This window comes from Eleutherodactylus coqui, chromosome 4 (genome assembly GCF_035609145.1).
Source record: "Eleutherodactylus coqui strain aEleCoq1 chromosome 4, aEleCoq1.hap1, whole genome shotgun sequence".
NCBI classification, from domain to species: domain Eukaryota; kingdom Metazoa; phylum Chordata; class Amphibia; order Anura; family Eleutherodactylidae; genus Eleutherodactylus; species Eleutherodactylus coqui.
In genome coordinates, this window is record NC_089840.1 from 284,712,359 (window position 1) to 284,733,186 (window position 20,828).

The following is a 20,828-nucleotide window of genomic DNA, read 5'->3' on the forward strand; positions in this document are numbered from 1 at the left end:
ACTTCCGGCAACTGTCTCAAGACATTTCAGTGGGTGAGGAGGCCGATGACGATGAGACACAGTTGTCTTGCAGTCAGGTAGTAGTGAGGGCAGTAAGTCCGAGGGAGGAGCGCACAGAGGATTCGGAGAAAGAGCAGCAGGACAATGAGGTGACTGACCCCACCTGGTTTGCAATGCCTACTCAGGACAGGTCTTCAGAGGGGGAGGCAAGGCCAGCAGCAGGGCAGGTTGCAAGAGGCAGTGCGGTGTCCAGGGGTAGAGGCAGGGCCAGACCGAATAATCCACCAACTGTTTCCCAAAGCGCACCCTCGCGCCATGCCACCCTGCAGAGGCCGAGGTGCTCTAAGGTCTGGCAGTTTTTCACTGAGAGTGCAGACGACCGACGAACAGTGGTGTGCAACCTTTGTCGCGCCAAGATCATCCGGGGAGCCACCACCAACAGCCTCACCACCACCAGCATGCGCAGACATGTGATGGCCAAGCACCCCACAAGGTGGGACGAAGGCCGTTCACCGCCTCCGGTTTGCACCGCTGCCTCTTCCCCTGTGCCCCAACCTGCCACTGAGATCCAACCCCCCTCTCAGGACACAGGCACTACCGTCTCCTGGTCTGCACCCACACCCTTACCTCCGCAGTCCGCAGCCCCATCCACCAATGTCTGTCAGCGCACCGTCCAGCCGTCGATAGCGCAAGTGTTTGAGCGCAAGCGCAAGTACGCCGCCACTCACCCGCACGCTCAAGCGTTAACCGTGAACATAGCAAAATTTATCAGCCTGGAGATGCTGCCGTATAGGGTTGTGGAAACGGAGTCCTTCAAAAGTATGATGGTGGCGGCGGCACCGCGCTACTCAGTTCCCAGTCGCCACTACTTTTCCCGATGTGCCGTCCCAGCCCTGCACGACCACGTCTCCCGTAACATTGTACGCGCCCTCACCAACGCGGTTACTGCCAAGGTCCACTTAACAACGGACATGTGGACAAGCACAGGCGGGCAGGGCCACTACATCTCCCTGACGGAGCTCTTGCCTATGACCTAAAGGTTGCAAGTTCAATCCCCGCATGATTCAGGTAGCTGGGTCAACCTTCCGAGGTTGGTAAAATGAGAACCCAGCTTGGTGGGGGGTAATAAATAATGATTACCTGAAAGTGCTGCGGAATAAGTTGGTGCTATACAAATACCAAGATTTCTTTTTTATGTATAGGGAATACGGATCACATTAACTATTAGGAAACTGTAAATTAGCCTACAGGCTTTTCCTGCTCCACACTCTGACCAGTTTGCCTCACCTCAGGAGGATGATTTTGGTGTCATTAATTTCATTAGATGCTGACCACCGCTGTAAAATCCAAAAATTTAAAGCGGGTACATTCAGTGACCCGTCGGGCCCCAGAAGGTATATAAAAAAGCGTTGTAAATGGCGGTCTACATATTCTGAAAGATTACTGGTAATAGACCTGATCTCGGCTGTGATTGGGCGTCCTGGGGGGTTCCTAAGGAATTTGTAGATTTTCGGTAAAAACAAAAGGATGCGGTTTCTGGAGTATTAATGCATATAAAATCCTTTTCAGGAATGTGGTGATGCTTCATTAATAAGTATACTAAATCTGTGTGAATAACGTGTGAGCGGAGCATTGCCACAGAATTGTGTCTAGAAATTTCCCTCCACTTCCTGTCAGGCGTGCGCATGGATGTAGTTTGGTGGTCACTTTCTTTCAGGTGCACGCACGTACATACTTCCGGTCGTCCAGTTATAAGAAGTACCTTAGATTGTTATCATGTCTCTGTTAGCCCTCTGACACGTGTTGCATCTCCTGTATTGTATCTATTGTCCTATGCTAATGGAATAAACAGCGGAAGATACCGACTCTCCAAAAGAAACCTAGAGGAACAAATGATAATTCAGAGGCTAAAATGGACCCTGGAGGAGGATCTCTAATGTCAGCGAACCCCTCATTCAAATGAGTAAAACCTTATACATAATCTTTACCGATTACCGACCGACAGACTTTGGAGCGCGGGATTTGTGTAACCTGTCTTGTTCACAATGCGTATGAACAGTTTATATAGAAATGTAATAAAATAATAATATAATTGTTATATTCAAAAATATAAAAATCTGTTTAATTCTTGGCAGATGACGACACCAGGAGATCAGAGGGACATCTGATATCTTCAGGTTCTACAGTGGAAGATGATGGTATCATACAAGATACATATGAAGAGCCTGCCATTATCCCAGATGTACCCTCAGCCCTTCCCAGCAAACATCTGTCATCTGATCCTTTTATAGAGGTTCCATCTTCTGATTCATCACACACTAGTAAGCAACATAACATTTACGGAAGAGATGTTGAAGAAGAAACAGCTGACAGAGGGGAGAAGCCATTTTCGTGTTCAGAATGTGGGAAGTGTTTTAGCCAGAAAGCACATCTTGTTCAACATCAGATACATCACACAGGGGAGAAGCCATTTTCTTGTCCTGAATGTGAAAAATGTTTTACGGAAAAATCATATCTTGCTAAACATCAGATAATTCATACAGGGAAGAAGCCATTTTCTTGTTCAGAATGTGAAAAAAGTTTTATACATAAATCACATCTTGTTAAACATCAGAAAATTCACACAGGAGAGAAACCATTTTCCTGTTTAGAATGTGGGATGTGTTTTACCTATAAAACAAGTCTTGTTGATCATCAAGGAATTCACACAGGGGAGAAGCCATTTTCCTGTTCAGAATGTGGGATGGGTTTTATCAATAAATCAAATCTTGTTGAACATCATAGAATTCACACAGGGGAGAAACCATATTCCTGTTCAGAATGTGGGAAACGTTTTACCCATAAGTCAAATTTTGTTGAACATCAGAGAATTCACACAGGGGAGAAGCAATTTTCTTGTTCAGATTGTGGGAAGTGTTTTACTCAGAAAACCCATCTAGTTAGAGATCAGAGAACTCACACAAGAGAGAAGTCATTTTCCACATGTTCAGAATGTGGAAAGTGTTTTAACTCTAAATCAAGTCTAGAAAAACATCATCAGAGAAATTACAAAATGCGGATGCCACTTTCCTGTTCAGAATGTGGGAAGTGTTTTACCGCTAAATCAAGTCTTCTTGTACATCAGAGAATTCACACAGGGGAAAAGCCATTTTCCTGTTCAGAATGTGGGAAGTGTTTTGCATATAAATCAAGTCTTGTTGGACATCAGAGAATTCACACAGGGAAGAAGCCATTTTCCTGTTCAGAATGTGGGAAGTGTTTTACCTCTAAGTCAAATCTAATTAAACATCAAAGAATTCACACAAGGGAGAAGCAATTTTCTTCTTTAGACGGTTAACAATATTTTACAGATAAATTAGAATTTGTTAAACATCAGAGAAGTCACACAGGGAAAAACCTGTATTCATGTCCAGAATGTAGGAAATATTTTTCTCGACAATCAAAACATTTTAACCATAGAAAGGTTATGTAGGGAATAAACCATATTAATATTTTGAATCTGGCTGTCCTCTTGGGTTATCTTGATTGAAAGCCTCGTCCACCTAATGTGAACTTCTGTTAGTGACCATCAAGATGATCTAATTTGTGCCCTGGATTGTTAAGAGCATCTTCAGGTACCTGAAAAGTCATGCAATTAGTGTCGTAGAATTATAGAATGGCAGAGTTACCCAGATGTAGGACTTTGCATTTCTCCTTGTTAAATACCATTCTGTTTGTTGCTGCTCACTATGCAAGCTTTTCTAGATCTTTTTGAATACTCTCTCTCTCTCTTCCCTAGTGTTAGATATCCCCCCTAGCTGTGTGTCGTCAATAGATTTGATCAGTTTCCCATCAATTCCCTCCTCCAGATCATTTAGGAAAATTTTGAACAACACTGGGCCTAGGATAGAGCCTTTTGGTACCCCACTTGATACATTCTTCCACGTAGATGTGCAGACATTTAGGACCACTCTTTGAGTCTGCTCACTGAGCCAGTTGTGAATCCACCTAACAGTTGCCTTGTCAATCCCATATTTGGTCATTTTTTCAATAAGTATAGTATTAGATACTTTGTCAAATACTTTACTAAAGTCAAGATAAACTATATCCACCACATTTTCCTGATCAACCCAGTCGGTGATACATACTGTCATAGAAGGAAATTAGATTAATGTAGCATGACTTGTTTGTTACAAACCCATGGTGGTTCTGGTTAATTACTCCATTCTCATCCAAGTTCCTGCATACGTGCTGTTTAATAATTTGTTCAAAGATCTTTCCCGGTATAGAAGTCAGGCTCACAGGCCTATAGTTTCCTGGATCCACCTTTTTTGAAGATAGGGACATTTGCCCTTTTCAAATCTTCTGGGACTTCTCCTGTTCTCCAGGAATTTTCACAGATTTTGGTGAGTAGTTCAGCAATTACCTCCGCTGCTTCCTTTAGTATTCTAGGATGTAGTTCATCTGGACCTTGAGACTTGAATTCATTTAAGTTAGCTAAGTGTTCCCTCACCATCTTTCTGCTTATACATAGCCTGCATTCTTTTATCCCCCCAATAGCACAGGGAAGTTCAACTGATGTTCCATCTACTTTCTGAAAGAAAACAGATACAAAATAGGAATTTAAAAGTTCAGCCTTCTCAACATCATTCTTAACCAATTCACCATTTTTATCTTGTAATCATCCAATAGCATCTTTGACTTTTGTTTTGCTTTTGACATACCCCCCAAAATCCTTTTTTATTGCTTTTGGCCTCTGTTGCAAGCCTCAATTCATTATTAGTTTTAGCTTTTCTGACACTTGCCCTACAGTTTCTGTGGGCCACATTATATTCTTCTTTAGATATTCCGCCCTCTTTCCATTTGATTAACATATTTTTCTTCGTTTTTAACATGTGTGTAAGTTCTGTGTTCATCCATACTGGTTTCTTTAAATGTTTCCCATTCTTCCTTATTTTAGGGATTGTTAACTATTGTGCTTTCACAATATTTCCCAAACTTTTAGGACATTTGTGTCCTGAAGAACATCCAGCCATTGTCCTCCACACTATATACTTTTACATAACTTTATTAATACTCAACATCACATCATGTATAACTCTAAAATGGTTGGAAATATTGAAAAAAATGACTGCACCTATCATTTTCTGATGAAAGTCTGCTCATAAATTATGCATCCCATGATCCTTTTTCTATGGAAGTATTTTAGGCTTAATCTAAGACGGCTGCCAACAAGATAGCCAATAGGAACTACCACTAGGGCAAAAAGTTTGCACCCACCTATCTAATTGTTTTACAAAGTTACCCACTTGTATCTCTTTTTCTTCAGAAGATACGCTGGGTGGCCCTGACTTTTAAATCTCCCTTTATAATTAAAATAGCTTTGCAATAACCGATTGCTTATATGTAACAACCTCTGGAATATATTATTGTGTTACTGTTTTGCACTCTCTTTGTATTTTTTAAAGGGATTGTCCCACTTCTAGCTGTTTTTTTTTTTTTTTTGCAGAAAGCAGACAGCTCTGTACTTTGCACAGTGGTTGGGGTTGGTACTGCAGGCTGAGTACTACTGAAATGAATTGTACTAAGCCTGCAAAACCAATCTAGCCCACTGCACAATGTATAGAGTGTATTGTCAATTCGAAAGGCAACAAGTTCGGGTACGGCTTTAAAGAAGGACAAGTGGGCTGATACAGCACAATTTATTAAAGGGTTTGTCCCACAATAGCAAGTGGGGTTATACACTTCTGTATGGCCATATTAATGCACTTTGTAATATACATTGTGTATTAAATATGAGCCATACAGAAGTTATTCACTTACCGTATATACCGGCGTATAAGACGACTTTTGAACCCCGAAAAATCTGCTCTGAAGTCGGGGGTCGTCTTATACGCCGGTAATACCAAAAAAAAAGTGTAAAAAAAAAAAATCATTACTCACCTCCCCCGGCGTTCTGTCGCGCTCCGGCAGGATGTCGCTCGCTCCTCGTCCCCGGCGCAGCATTGCTTTCTGATTGCGGGGCTTGAAATCCCCGCCTCCAGAAAGCTAATACACACGCCGTCAGCCAGTTACAGCCATTCAATGATAGCATTGAATGGCTGTGATTGGCTGAAGGCGCACGTGACAATAGAATCAGCAAGTCTATAAGACTCCGTTATCCAATCCTTATAATTTATACATTGAACATCCATAGCTGTTCGAATACAAGATGGCGGGCTGCAAATAGCCACTTTTATACATTTTCATCCCAACAGAGCTGTCTGCTTCCTGCAGCAAAATAGCTAGAAGTGTGACAACCCTTTTAGGCCCAATGTCCATGAGCGGATTTGATTTGTGGAATTATTTGTGGGTGACCCGTGTGGAAGATCCGCAATTCGATCTGCCCTTAGGGAAGCATAGGCATCCGCAGCTGAATTTAAGCGTGCGGATTTAATGTACGGACCGCTTGGTATGGAAAACAGATCGCAGCATGCTCTATTTCAGTGCAGATTCTGTGTGGACGGGCTCAAAAGAAGTCAATGGGTGCGGATGATCCACAGTGTATCCGCAAATACAATTGTGGATGCACTGTGAATTGGAAAGTTAAAATCAATTAGGGTGAAGGGGAGAAGGCTGGAGGGGGGGGGGGGGGCGGCAGATTGTTTTCTGCACAGATTATCCGTGCGGAAAAACAATTACATCCGCGATCTCCTGAAAATGGTTTCCGCAGGTCTGCCGCTGTAGAAATCCGCATGCGGAATCCGATCCGCCCGTGGACATGAGGCCTAAATGGTAAAGATAAAGCAATGTTCTTGGCCAGAAGGTTTTCTGATGAGGTGTGGGGGGATGCAGACATGTTTAACTAATAGATGTAAGAAGCTCTTTAAGTTTATTGTATGTTTATTGTTGCTGAATTGCCGATTTCTTGAAAATTCCTCATGTTAACATTGAGACTCTTTATGGCGGAGAACCAGAAAACATACTTACATACAACCATTTTGGTGTTTCATTAGATTCTGGCTCTTTTTTTTTTTTTTTGTGAGGGTCTCCTTGTTTGTATTTCTTATTTACTTACCTTTAACTAGTAAAACGTATTCTAAATAAACTTTTCTTTTAACCTTTAAGTATGAGACCGGATTACTTGGATGCCTTCCAGATGAATACAATTTCTATCTTCACCTTCATCTTGTTTAAAAACACAGCGCCATACATTGCATAGTGGTTGTGGCTTGTATTGCATCTCATTCCTATTCACTTCAATGGGACAGAGATGCACGGGCCATGTGATCTGTGAGCATGACCTCACAGGCCAAAGACACTAAAATGATAGGGCTCCTGGAAGTTGCGCTCCCACTGGTCTGATATTGCTGTCCTAAGGATATATGATCAATATTACATCCTAAAAAGCGTATTTGACCCCTACTCCCTTATATACATACACAATATACACACGAGGCACCCCACCTCCTAGACGGCAGTCTGCAGGACCTCAGAGGGCACAACAGTCTGGAATTACAGAGCAACTGCTTTAAAAGGAATCAAAAATTTGACGATGTAGCAGCACACAGGGATTCTTGTTAAAACTGGTTCAGCACTAACCTGTGCCTTTATTTAAATCTCCATAAGAAGTATAATTAGCGACGTTTCGGCCTGGGACAGGCCTTTTCAAGCATTTCAAGCATGCTTGAAAAAGGCCTGTCCTGGGGCCGAAACGTTGCTACTTATGCTTCTTTCCATAACAGTCTAAGCAATAAAAAATAAACATAATTGATATCGCTGCACCAGAATAAGTCTGAACTTTCCTTTTCATCCTCAGGCAGCACAGAACAGATGTTTTGTCCCCTACACTCCACTATAGACCAGCCCACCTAGAATTAAGAGACTAGCATTAAGTAATTGCTAGCCCATAAGAACCCACTCCCATATGTTTTATGTTGTCCTCATCCTGGCCGGTGCCTGTTACTCCTCACCTACTCAGCCAAACGTTTTGGTTACAGTTTGTTTTATCCTGAATTACAGATTTGTAGCTGAGTTTGATTTGAGAATTAAAGGGATCGTCCAGTTGTAAACTATTGATGGCCGATTCTCAAGACCAGGTATGAACAGTAGATCGTTGGAGTCCATCACTAGGGACCCCTACTGATCAGCTGTTCTCTGGGCCAGTGTGTTCAGCACAGAGCGGATTTCCATACTGGTTGGCCTCTGCAAGTATCAGTGCCAGCCGGGATGTCTCTAGTCGCTGAAAGCATCAGTGCCAGCGGGGGTGTCTGTAGTCGCTGGAAGCATCAGTGCCAGCAGGGGTGTCTGTAGTCGCTGGAAGCATCAGTGCCAGCCAGGGTGTCTGTAGTCGCTGGAAGCATCAGTGCCAGCGGGGGTGTCTGTAGTCGCTGGAAGCATCAGTGCCAGCAGGGGTGTCTGTAGTCGCTGGAAGCATCAGTGCCAGCGGGGGTGTCTGTAGTTGCTGGAAGCATCAGTGCCAGCCGGGATGTCTGTAGTCGCTGGAAGCATCAGTGCCAGCCGGGATGTCTGTAGTCGCTGGAAGCATCAGTGCCAGCCAGGATGTCTCTAGTCGCTGGAAGCATCAGTGCCAGCGTGGGCGTCTCTAGTCGCTGGAAGCATCAGTGCCAGCGGGCGCCTGTAGTCACTACAAAACTCAGTGCCAGCGGGGGTGTCTGTGGCTGCTATAAACATCTGTGCCAGTGAAGGTGTCCCTGGCATCAAAGACTACACAAGCCTTACTGGCATCAGGTACATTAGTAGTCAATGCAAGTATCATATTGAAGTGCCCGTGACAGGAAGCATTTGACCAGAAGTGACGTCAGACGCCCGATGCGAGCAGGGCAGAAGGGAGACATCGGAGCGGCACAGGAACCGTTGCCAGGAGACCGAGGGAACCGCTGGGGAATTGCCCGCTGAAGGATCCATCCAACAGGCAGAGGTAGTGGAGCGGCACCAGACCAAAGAGTGCTGCCGGAAGGAGAGAGGTCCCAACACTGAGGGTGATGTCATTCAGCTGCTGCTGAAGAGAAGTCTGCTGCTGTTACGGGCTGATAAGTATATTCTGTGTGCGTGCCCGTCAGTAAGGCCTCCTTCCCACGAGCGTGACGGGCTCCGCAGCGTAATATTCCGCTGTGAAGCCCGTCACGGCGCCCCCCAGAGCCCCTATACTTACCTGCGGGAGATAGCGTGAAATCGCTTCCCCGCCCACCACCGCCGCGTCACCGCTCGTCACCGCTCGTCACCGCCCACCGCTCTCGCGTCACCAGCCGTGTCACGTGACGCGGCCGGACCGCGTCATTTGGCGTCATATGACGCTCGGCGGTGGGCGGGAAAGCGTTTTTTCACGCTATCTCCCGCTGGTTACAGCGGGAGATAGCGTGAACGGACGGCTTCCATTGACTGCAATGGAAGCCGTCAGTGCGTACAGCCCGTCCTCACCCGCAGAAAATAGAGCATGCTGCGGGTGAGGACGGGAGAAATCGCGGTGCGTAATTCCGCGGTGGAATTACGCATCGTGAGCATGGAGCTATTAGGTTCAATAGAACCTAATAGCTGCGTGCAACGCAGCGGATTTTCGCCGCGAATTACGCGGCGGAAATCCGTTCGTGGGAAGGAGGCCTAAGTGTCTGTGTGTGTGCCCGTCAGTAAGTGTCTGTGTCTGTCAGTAAGTGTCTGTGTGTGTGCGCTTGTCAGCAAGTGTCTTTGTGAGTGCATGTTAGCAAGAGTCCCCATTCAGAGAATCTGTTGTTCCTACTAATGGAAAGGATGTCTGTTGATGTAGTGCTTGGTATGCCCTGGTTGGCACTGCACAATCCCCGATTTGATTGGTCCACTCTGGAATTGACACATTGGGGGTTGTCCTGTCATAGTCACTTAGCTACTATATCCATGTGTTCAGCAGATGCCATACTTATTCCGGGGTATTTGTGTAATTTTCATGACGTATTTTCCAAGAACCTGTCTGAGGCTTTGGGGGCATAGGGAGTGGGACTGTGGCATTGATTGGATCCCCGACAGTCCCATCCCTAAGGGAGCCATTTCCAATTTGTCGGGGCATAAGCACGAAGCCCTTAAGTCCTATATCTCAGAGTCTCTGGCCAAACAACATATCAGGCCATCCAGGTCACCTGCCAGGGCAGGTCTCTTCTTTGTAGAGAAGAAGGATGGGACTTTGAGGCCTTGTGTGGATTATCGGGCTTTGAATAAAATTACCGTGAAGAACCAGTGCTCCTTGCCCCTGATTCCTGACTTATGGAATCAGGTGGTAGGGGCCCACTGGTTTTCCAAATTGGACTTAAGAGGGGCTTACAATTTAATTTGCATCCGAGAGGGAGATAAGTGGAAGACCACGTTCAACACCCCGTTAGGACATTTTGAATGTCTAGTCATGCCCTTCAGACTTTTTAATGCCCCCACTGTGTTTTAGGGATTTATGAATGCGGTCTTCTATGACTTCCTGGGGGTATTTTTGGTCATATATCTCGATAACATTCTGGTGTACTCCCCAAACTGGGATTCTCATGTGCAGCACCTGAGGCTGGTTCTGACTCGTTTGCGTGAGTACCAACTTTTTGTCAAGTTGGAGAAATGCAATTTTGGCACTAAACAAGTGTCTTTCCTGGGTTATGTGATTTCACCCACGGAGATTCAGATGGAGTCTGATAAAGTGGCAGCAATCTCCCAATGGGTCAGACCAGATAACCTGAAAGCGCTCCAGCAGTTTTAAGGTTTCGCAAATTTTTACCGTAAATTCATTAAGAATTATTCTGTTATTGCGCAACCCCTGACTGATCTTACCAAGAAGGGGGCCGACTTGGTCACCAGTGGCCCTAGAGGCTTTTAGATGTCTCAAGAGGGCGTTTGCTGCTGCCCCGTTACTAGTACAGCCTGATGCGCGGCGACCGTTCTTCATTGAGGTCAATGCATCTGAGGTAGGGGCAGGGGCTGTACTGTCTCAGGAGATCAGCAGGAGATCTGGGTATAGCCCATGTGCAGACGCCCTCTCATGGAGTTTTGGTTCGCCAGAAAGTGAGACAGTGGCTCCAGAGAATATATTTGCACCTGGGGTGGTGGTGGCAGCTGTAGAATCTGATCTCATTCCACGTATACGGAGTTGTCAGCAGGGCGCTCCCTCGGGGTGCTGGAGGGCAGATGGTTTATGCCAGAGACCTTACGTCTCAGGGTCATTGAAGAGTCTCACTCATCTGTTCTTGCAGGTCATCCGGGGGTTCACAGGACTCTGGATCTTTGTTCTAGACACTACTGGTGGCCAGGCATGTCGCGGGAGCTCTGCGACTTTGTTAAGGGATGCTGTCTGTGCACACAGTAAAAGTCGGCAGCGGCATCCGGAGGGGCCCCTGAGACCATTACCGGTGGCGTGTCGTCCGTGGTCGCATTTATCAGTAGATTTTATCACAGATCTGCCTGAGTCTCAGAAATTCACCATGATACTGGTTGTTGTGGACCGCTTCTCAAAAATGGCACACTTCATGGCACTAAAGAAGCTAACTTCTGCTATAGAGTTTGCCAAGATTTTTGTAAAAGAAATCATTCGTCTACATGGGGTGCCCGAGAACATTGTATCTGATCGCGGGGTTCAGTTTGTTGCGTAATTCTGGCAAGCCTTCTGTAGGAACCTGGGAACGTCGCTTTCCTTCTCGTCAGCATTCCACCCGCAAACTAATGGTCAGACTGAGCGGAAGAACCAGGATTTAGTGTAATATTTACGGTTGTTTGCTAGCGAAAAGGCTCATCAGTGGGCAGAATTCCTGCCGCTGGCAAAGTTTGCGCTAAACAACCGTACTTGTTCCTCCACTGGGGTGTCTCCATTCCGTTGCGTATATGGTCAGCATCCTTGGTTCCTTATAGCTATTTCTACTCCATCTGGAGTATGGAAAGAAGTACAGAAGAATCTGGAAGCAATGGGGGATCGTATGCAGTTGCGTAGTGGGAGGAGTCTATCAGTATCTGAACCATACAGGGTGGGACAGAAGGTATATGTCTTTTAGAAATCTCAAATTAAAGGTTCCGTCGTTGAAACTGGCACCACGTTACGTGGGTCCCTTCGTCATGACGCGGGTAGTAAATCCGCTCGCTTATGAACTTGATTTGCCAGCTACATGGAGGGTTCATAGGGTCTTTCACAAGTCATTATTGAAACCTTTCGCTACTTTGGTGAGAAAACTGACGAAACTGGGAACGGAATTTTTCCGCTGGACATCTTCCCTGCTGAAGACTCAATAAATTACTCATGGCGTAACCTGACCTATCTGGCTCACCATAAATCTGCCCAAAGGCCGTAAAAAAGGGATCTACCGATTGGTGGAACAGTGAGTTGGTAGGTAGCTAGAATGCCCAGGAAATAACAATGCCCACCCCCTGGTATTCAGAACCCGACGAGTAGGGACGTAATTCGAAATACAACCTGCACGCTTCCCGGAAAGAGAAAAACGTCCTACAGTCACCATCGAAAACATCAGGTAGAGAGATCTTGGGTTCGACCTCCGACCTGCAGGAGTTGTGACCGACGTACTAGTAGCGGTCTGCTCCTGTTGCTGGAGCTGAGTGGACAGGTCTTGCACCATACCTGTCAAAACTTGCACTTGATTGACAAGAGCAGTAATAGCCTTCATATCAGGGGTCAAACAGGAAGGTCGAACCGGATACCCAATATGGGCTAGTGTTTCTGTTAGGACTGGCAGGGGCAGATTGACAGGGGATCTCTACGCCAGCCCTCTCCCATGTCCCTACCTACTTGCCCCCCTGGGCTAGGCCCCAGGGCGACAACTGGTCAACGGTCCCTGTGCTGCACTAGTGACAGGGAACCCCAAGAAGATGGGACAGGGAGACCAGCAGGTGAGCACCGAGTAGCTGACTGGAAGCAACAGCCAAGCAGACAGAGAGTAGTTGAGAAACAAGCAGGGTCAAAACCAGAAGACACTTGCAGAGTACAGGAGGACAAAACAGAAGCAAAGTCAAATGAAAAGCCGAAGTCAAACACACTGAAGTCAGGTCAATAAATGCAGGTGTAGGCAGACAAGTCAAAACCAAACACTGGTAACCAGAGTCTGGGCCAGCAAGGTATATATGCAGAACTCCCCGCCTAGAGAGGCGGGGCTAAGTCGCATCATGACCGGGGAGAATCATAAAGCCGCCCTCTCCCCTGCGGCGCGCACCGACCATTTTTGTTTTGTATATTGCAATTCTTTGCACACACTTTTACAATAATTTCTAGCACAGGTGTAGTACTGCAAATAGCCACCTCAACCACTATTATCTCAATTTATCCTTGGCTACTTGGGCTCATACATGCTATAGCTTAAAGGTATCACTTTCTGGAGTACATTTGTATAATTTATATGCTATACAACAATTCCATATGATTTATCACGGGACGCAGCAGTAATATAAATTCTAATATAATCCTCTAAAGCTGACAGCCCCTCCCTTATTAACTGCAAATTTATCCTACACAAACATTAGGAACCTTTATTTATTAACCATCCATATCTCTTTCTACTATGGGTCTAACAGAATACTCTGGGAAATACTTGGGGATCTCCTCTGGGACCAGTAATGTAATATGTATACTAGTATCTACCTGAAACCCATCATCATCCCAATCTTGTACAGGAGTCATATCATGCAGCTGGGACATAGGTACTTCATAGGTACTGCTGGGCAGTAACCTCAGCATTCTGAGACTGCTCTGAGGATGATACTGCATGACTTTCAAGTTTATTGTTTGATATGCAGTTAATAAATCCGAAGGGAAATTCTGTCACCAGCTCAGATAGTTGATCAGGTATAACACTGTATTCTTTTAGAAGGGGGAGCATGGAGGGCTTCTACACTTTTTCTTTAGATGTCTCACCCTTACACTATTGTAACAACTTAATGAGTGAATGCCCCCTTTCTTTTCATCACGTCCTCTACCATGCTTCCTATTATTCTTTAAGTGTTACTTCTGAAATATTTTCCACCGCTCTTGCCATCTCTCGATGGTTACGTTTCACTATCTCAGAGCAGTGTACCTGCCCTTTGGCATAAAAGGTCTGTATAGTCTTACATTTTTGCTCTGTCAGGTCTGTCATAGTCATACCATTACAGCATCTACTCATTTTGCAATGTCTACCCACTAATTGTGTCGGGGTATAATTATAACAAGGATAGCTCATTCCCCCTTGAGCCACTAAAGGTTTAGATATTAATTTATTATGCTGGACCTTAAGCTGTTCATACGGCGTCCTATATCTTCGCCCAATCCTTTCAGGTGTGTTATAATCCTTCTCTTTTCCTGGACATCTATTGTTTTAGCGTGAAGTTGCTTCTGAAGATTTTCAATTTTAACTCTTATAATCTCTTTTTCCCTCTGCCACTGACACTGGCACCCATCCATGGCTGCACCCGCTGACCTTACAGTATCAGCCCTAGTTTCTCCATTCAATTCCTGAATGCACTTCACTTCAATCTCTTTCCCAGAAGGCATCTCTCTACACCTCCCCAGTCCAGCAATTCTTTGTGTATGCAAAAATGTTTTGTCATCTGTTCCTTCTGTTTCTTTCATGTCTAAGCTATCAAGACATTTATAAGTCAGTCTATTGTAGTCAGTGCATCTGACAGGAGAGCTTACTATCTCTTTGACTATCTGCCTAGTGGGCACTTGACACATTCTTCCCCTCCCGCCTCATTTCTCAGTGAGTCTCCCATGATCCACCTGGTTATTACTAATTCTCAGGTGTATTCTGCAGTCTCCTACAAATGTCATCACATAGGCAGAACCTCCCCGCCTTTGTCTCCAGCCTTCGTGGCTGATACCACCCCAAGGCCATCACGACGGGTCACTAAGCGAAGTTCAAAGTCTACCTCCATCTGTCTTGCACTCTTTGGGGCTGATACCACCCCAAAGAACTCAAGACAGGTGATGACACAGGTCTTATTTGTAGTACTCACGGTTTTATTATAAGGGCTCACTCCATCTGTCTGCTATAGCCTTCTCGGGGGGCTCCCGCCTAGAGGCACTCAAAACAGAACCCAGTGTCCTGACATATTCTTGTCTCTTACCTTATCTTCTCGGGCCACGGTGGTGAGTGTTCTGAATCCTAACCACTAGACCAGTGTTCCCCAACTCCAGTCCTCAGGGACCGACAAAAGGTCATGTTTTCAGGATCTCCTAAGGTGTTGCACAGGTGATGTAATTATTGTCAGTGCCTCAGACATTGCCACAGGTGTTCTTACCATAGGAGATCCTGAAAACATGACCTGTTGGTAGTCCTTGAGGACTGGAGTTGGGGACCCCTGCACTAGACCACCAACTGGCTGACCCGCCATATCTAGCACAGGAATATTCAGGACAAAGATACTTTTATCACTCTCAGAGACATAAAATTTTTAGCCGGCATCCGATTTTTTTACTTATGGGAAATGGGGGCAATTCAACTGCTACTGCTACTCATGCATTAGTGACATGAGGTTAATACAATCATATCAGTAAATTGAGTCATTTCCCAATTCACCATCTCTGACATGGTGAAATTGGTTGGGGGCAGCCTGTGTTGTTGTGTTGTTTTCTGTTGTAATTTATATGTATTTATTATTTTCTTGTTTTATATTAATTATTTTTTCACATCACTGACTGCATTCTTTCAGTTAAGATTGGAGTATTAATAAAGTCTATGCTCCTTGGGTATATAGGAATTATGTGTTCACATAGCGACATATACCTGGGGCAAAAACATATGTTAATCATTAGCGTCATTACATACTTGGACAATCAGGAGTTGTTATGATGTTGGGTGGGGCATGCATGTAATTCCTAGTCACAGTAGTTCCCTCTGCCCCTGTGATTTTTTTGGCATGCATGTAATTGGTGCATCATGGTCAATTATATTTGTATTGTACTTCCTTTGAATAAATCATTAGAGCATTGGGGGCTGACCAATAACATCCGTCAGTTCAAATACATATATTCATGCCTGAAGCTTCTCATTATAACCAATCTGGAGCAGATCAGTGAAATCTGTTGGAATATGATTTATTCCCATAACATGGGTAACCTCGCTACTAAAGAAATTCTTTACAGCCTGAAAAGGGACTTGAATACTACTTCTGAACCTGCCCCACCGCAGCGCAGAACCCTAGCGTTTCTCCTGCATCTCCCAGAATAACACAGGAAAGTTTACTACCTAAAGAAAGAACTCTTCCATTGCTCCAAACAGCATGGTTAACATCGTAAATTATACTGAACATGTACAGATTTGTGCAGTATAAGTGCCTCTATGAATAGCAATTATCTTTAGCTTTATTCTGTATCCTGCTGAGTGATCAATAAAGATTTTAAAACTTTCCATTTGTCTGCTGTGTGAATTTTTATCATAAGACACAGAAGTAGATGACTTTCAATAAAAGTATAAAAGCTGAATAAAAAAATGTGGAGGACTGCATATAAGACGCCTCGGAGCTGGATAATTCCATTACCAAACATCACATGGTGGATGGAATGGCTGCATAACTCCAAAGCATAATAATACATCATAGGGAGGTGTTATCACCAAAAAAAGCTGGGACTGAACTGCTATGTTATGCTAATTTGTGGGGTGGGTCAGCTGTGCGGTGGGAGGGGGGGGCAATTAGTTATGCTAATGTGGTGTGGAAGGGGGCATATAATTCGACTATATAAGGTGCTATTAACCTAAAACTGGCGTCGGGGCCTAGTTATTACGCTATAATAGGGTGTGGGGGCGTGGTTATTAATCTAGCGCTGCGGAATATGTTGGTGCTATACAAATAAAGGTTATATAAAAAATGTGGGGGCATTGTTAACACGCTATAAAAGGGGCAATGCAACTCTCACTTTCATGTTTGACAAGATATGTTCACATATTACTACTCACAAAGAGCCACTGCCAACCCAAACGGAAGTGTCCCAAACTAGAAGTCGTCAGACTGAACAGGAAGGTGGAGGAACCCTATAGTGGGGGGATGGGAATGTGCAAGTAAGCATCCAAAATGTCCCCCCGGAATAGGAACTCATTGTCCTCTATGAAGCTATCACACAGCAGAGGGAATCCATTTGCATACGGAGAAGACTGATATACTGGTTCAGGCATTTCAGGTCCATCATGGGGCGGACTGAGCCATCCTTCTTGGGGACGATAAACTGGTTCTGATAGAACTCCATGCACCTTTACCTGAGTGGGAACCAGAACAATGGCTGCTGGGCCCAAAGGCAAATTAAGAGTTTGCTTGGAAAGTGAAACAAGAGAAGGAGATTGAGGAGGATGAAATTTAAAGAAATTGGGTAATAATAATCTTTATTTGTATAGCGCCAACATATTCCGCAGTGCTTATAAAGACGGGGAATACAGAAGGACAAAAGTACAAAAATTACAGAACCACGGTTACATGTAGTAATCAGTTGATGGAAACAATAGGGGTGAGGGTCCTGCTCAAACAAGCTTACATACTACAAATAATTGGGTGATACAGAAGGTAAAGCGTCTGGAGATGTGCCCAGTATGGCGAGGTGGAGAGTGAGGGATGCTATACACATAGACAATGGTCAGATATTAAGCCGTGTGAGGGCAGAAACGGTGTGACTGCAGAGGGTAGTTGATAGTGGCTAGCAGAGATTGCAGTCAGTAGGTCAGGGTGCATGTTATCAGGCGGCATACAGAGGGGTTTGGTTTAAGAGATATGGTATGCCTAATTGAAGAAGTACGTTTTTCAAGCACGCCTGAAGTTTTGTGAGTCATAGATTGCCTGGATAGCCTTTGGTAGTGCATTCCAGAGGACTGGTGCTGCTCTGGAGAAGACTTGGAGGCAGGAATGAGAGGTTCGAACAATCAGTCTGATTTTGTTAACAGAGTGGAGGGCGTGGGCTGGGTGATGAGGGAGGCAGGAGGCGATCTACGACAGTGCGGCACTGTGGATAGCTTTATGGATGAAGGTAGTGAGTTTAAATTGAATTCTGTATTTAACGGGCTGCCAGTGCAGTGACTCGCACATGGCAGAGGCGCCCGAGTAGCGGCTGGGCAGGGAGATGAGACTGGCTGCTGCATGCAGGATGGATTGGAGAGGGTAGAGTCTGGAGCAGGGGAGTCCAATCAGGAATGAGTTGCAATAATCGAGCCGCGAATGGATGAGGGCAACAGAGAGCATTTTTAGCGAGTCCACGGTGAGAAAAAGGGCAGATTCTTGAGATGTTCTTGAGGTGCAGCTGGCATGTTCGGGCCAGAGATTGGATGTAGAGGGTCAAGGAGAGATCGGCATCGAGTATGACCCCAAGGCATGCTGTTTGGGAGTTATGGTGGTGCCACACACTAAGATGGAGATGTCAGAATGAGGTCGGTTAATAGAGGGCGGAAACACCAGGAGGTCAGTTTTGGAGAGGTTCAGTTTTAGGTAGAGAGAGGACATAGTGTTAGAGACAGTGGACAATCGGTGATGTTTTGGAGGAAAGGTGCAGAGATGTCATGGGAAGAGATGTATAACTGGGTGTCGTCGGTGTAGAGGTGGTATTGGAGGCCATCTCCTGATGGTTTGGCCAATAGGGGCTGTGTAGATAGAGAAAAGGAGGGGGTAGAGAACTGAGCCCTGGGGGACCCCAACAGCAAGGGGAAGAGGAGGAGAGGTAGAACCTGCAAAGGAGACACTGAAGAAGCGGTCAGATAGGTAGGAGGAGAACCAGGAGAGAACAGTGTCCTTTAGACCAATGGAGCAAAGCCTACTGAGGAGGAGTTTGTGGTCAACAGTATCAAATGCTGTGGAAAGGTCAAGGAGGATCAGTAGGGAGTAATCGCCTCTCGATTTGGCTGTCAGGAGGTTGTTTGACACCCTTGTAATGGAAGTTTTTGTCAATTGTAGGGGTTAGAAGCTGGACTGTAGGGTGTCAAGAAGAGAGTTTTCTGATAGATAGCTTAGAAGGCAAGAGTAAACCAGGCGTTCAATAGTTTGGAGATGAAGGGGAGATTTGAGATGGGTCAGTAGTTGGCAGTATCATTCGAGTCAATAGTTGGTTTCTTTAGCAGGGGGGATATTATCGCATGTTTGAAAGCAGAAAGAAAGATGCTAGAGGTCAGAGAGAGGTTGAATATAGTGGTGAGATGGGAAATAAACACTGGGGAGAGGGACTGGAGGAGGTGTGAGGGGAGAGGATCGCGAGTGCAGGTGGTGGGCGAGCAGAGGAAAGAAAATTGGAAATTTCTTCCTCTGTTGTTGGTTTGGATTACAGGCAGTGAGTCGTACTAGATGCAGTATTGATGAAACTAGAGTCAAGGCTAATCTGGGATTGGGAGGTTGTTTCTTAATGGATGTCATCAATTTTCTTTTTGAAGTAAGCAGCCAGCTCTTCAGCACTGAAATTATTCACTATTGGCTGAGAAAGGAGTGAAAAGCATCAAAGAGTCGATTAGGGTTGTGCAAAACTGAGGAGACGAGAGAGGTGAAATAGACTTGTTTGGCATGGTGGAGGGCGAGGTTGTAGGTTCTGAGCATGAATTTGTAGTGGAGAAAGTCTGCGGACATTTGCAACTTTCTCCACAGCTGGTCAGAACTTCTCGATCACCGCCAGATGAAACATGTTTGAGGCGTGAGCCTGGGTTGCTGCGGTCTGCATCAGATGGCTTGTGTCACGGGGCTGGGGGGGTGGAGCTTCATCCAGGGCACATTTGAGAGTGGTGCTGTAGTTTGTGGCAGCCAGGTTGGGGCAGGGGAGGAGTGAGATAGAGGACAGAGAGGACTGTAGGGATCTGGCAAAGTCCTGGGTGTGAATGGCCTGAAGGTTCCTGTAAGTATGGTAGGTCGGTGGGTCTAAAGAGATGTTAGAGAGCTTAATAGAGAAAGAGAGGAGGTTTTGGTCCGAGAGCAGAAGAGGGGAGTCAGTGAAGTGGGACTCACAGCAGAGATGGAGGAAGACCAGATCGAGAACATTGCCATCCTTGTGAGTGGGAGACGCTGTGAGAGACCAAGGGAAGAGGTGAGCGATAGAAACTAAGAGGCAGATGGGGAGATGGGATCATTTATGGGAATATTAAAGTCACCCAAGATGAAGGTTGGAATTTCGCAGGAGAGGAAATGGGGCAGCCAGGCAGCAAAGTGGTCCAGAAACAGGCGAGGAGCACCTGGGGGGTGGGGTATATAACTGCAACTCGCATGGACAGTGGGCAGAAAAGTCATAGCATATGTACCTCAAATGATGGGTAGTGAGGGTACGAGGGGGGTGACCTGGTAGGTGCATTTTGGGGTTAGAAGAGCACCTACTCCTCCTCCACACCTGTTTTCCGGTCTTGAGGTATGTGAGAACTTCAGGCCGTTATAGGACAGTGCAGCAGGGCAGGCCGTGTCAGACTGCTGCATCAACGTTTCTGTTAGAGCTAGCAGATTAGGGATTTAGCAGTAAAAAAAGTCATGGATGGTGGGGAGTTTATTACATGCTGACTGGCAGTTCCAGAGCGCACATTTAAAGAGGGTAGCGGAAATATCTCTCTTGTACCCAGTAGAGATCACCTCTTTGACCCAAGCTTCCTTGATGGCAGTTAGCCAGACCCTCCATGATAATAATGCCCCTTTTGTGCCCACACACAGTAATAATAGCCACAGTAGTGCTCCCTTATAAGTAATACTGTCCCCTCTATCCATCCTCCCAATAGTGCCCTCTTGTTCCCCATAGACATTAATAATTCCCCCTTTGTGGTTTGTTTAAGTAATAGTTCTGCCTGTGAGCGCCCCCTTACAAAATAACAGTGCCCACCTGACCTCCACGCTATATTGGTCACTTGAAAGTCCATATATAGTAATACTGTCCCCATGAATGCTCCCCTATATAGTAATAATGCCCCGTTGTCTCCTGATGTGGCAATAATGCCAAC

General features: G+C 45.4%; 1 pseudogene; it reads left to right on the forward strand.

Annotated features, from left to right (window-relative positions):
* The window catches only part of LOC136626738 (zinc finger protein 850-like), a 105,479-nt pseudogene that overhangs the window by 63,196 nt on the left and 21,455 nt on the right, over positions 1-20,828 (forward strand).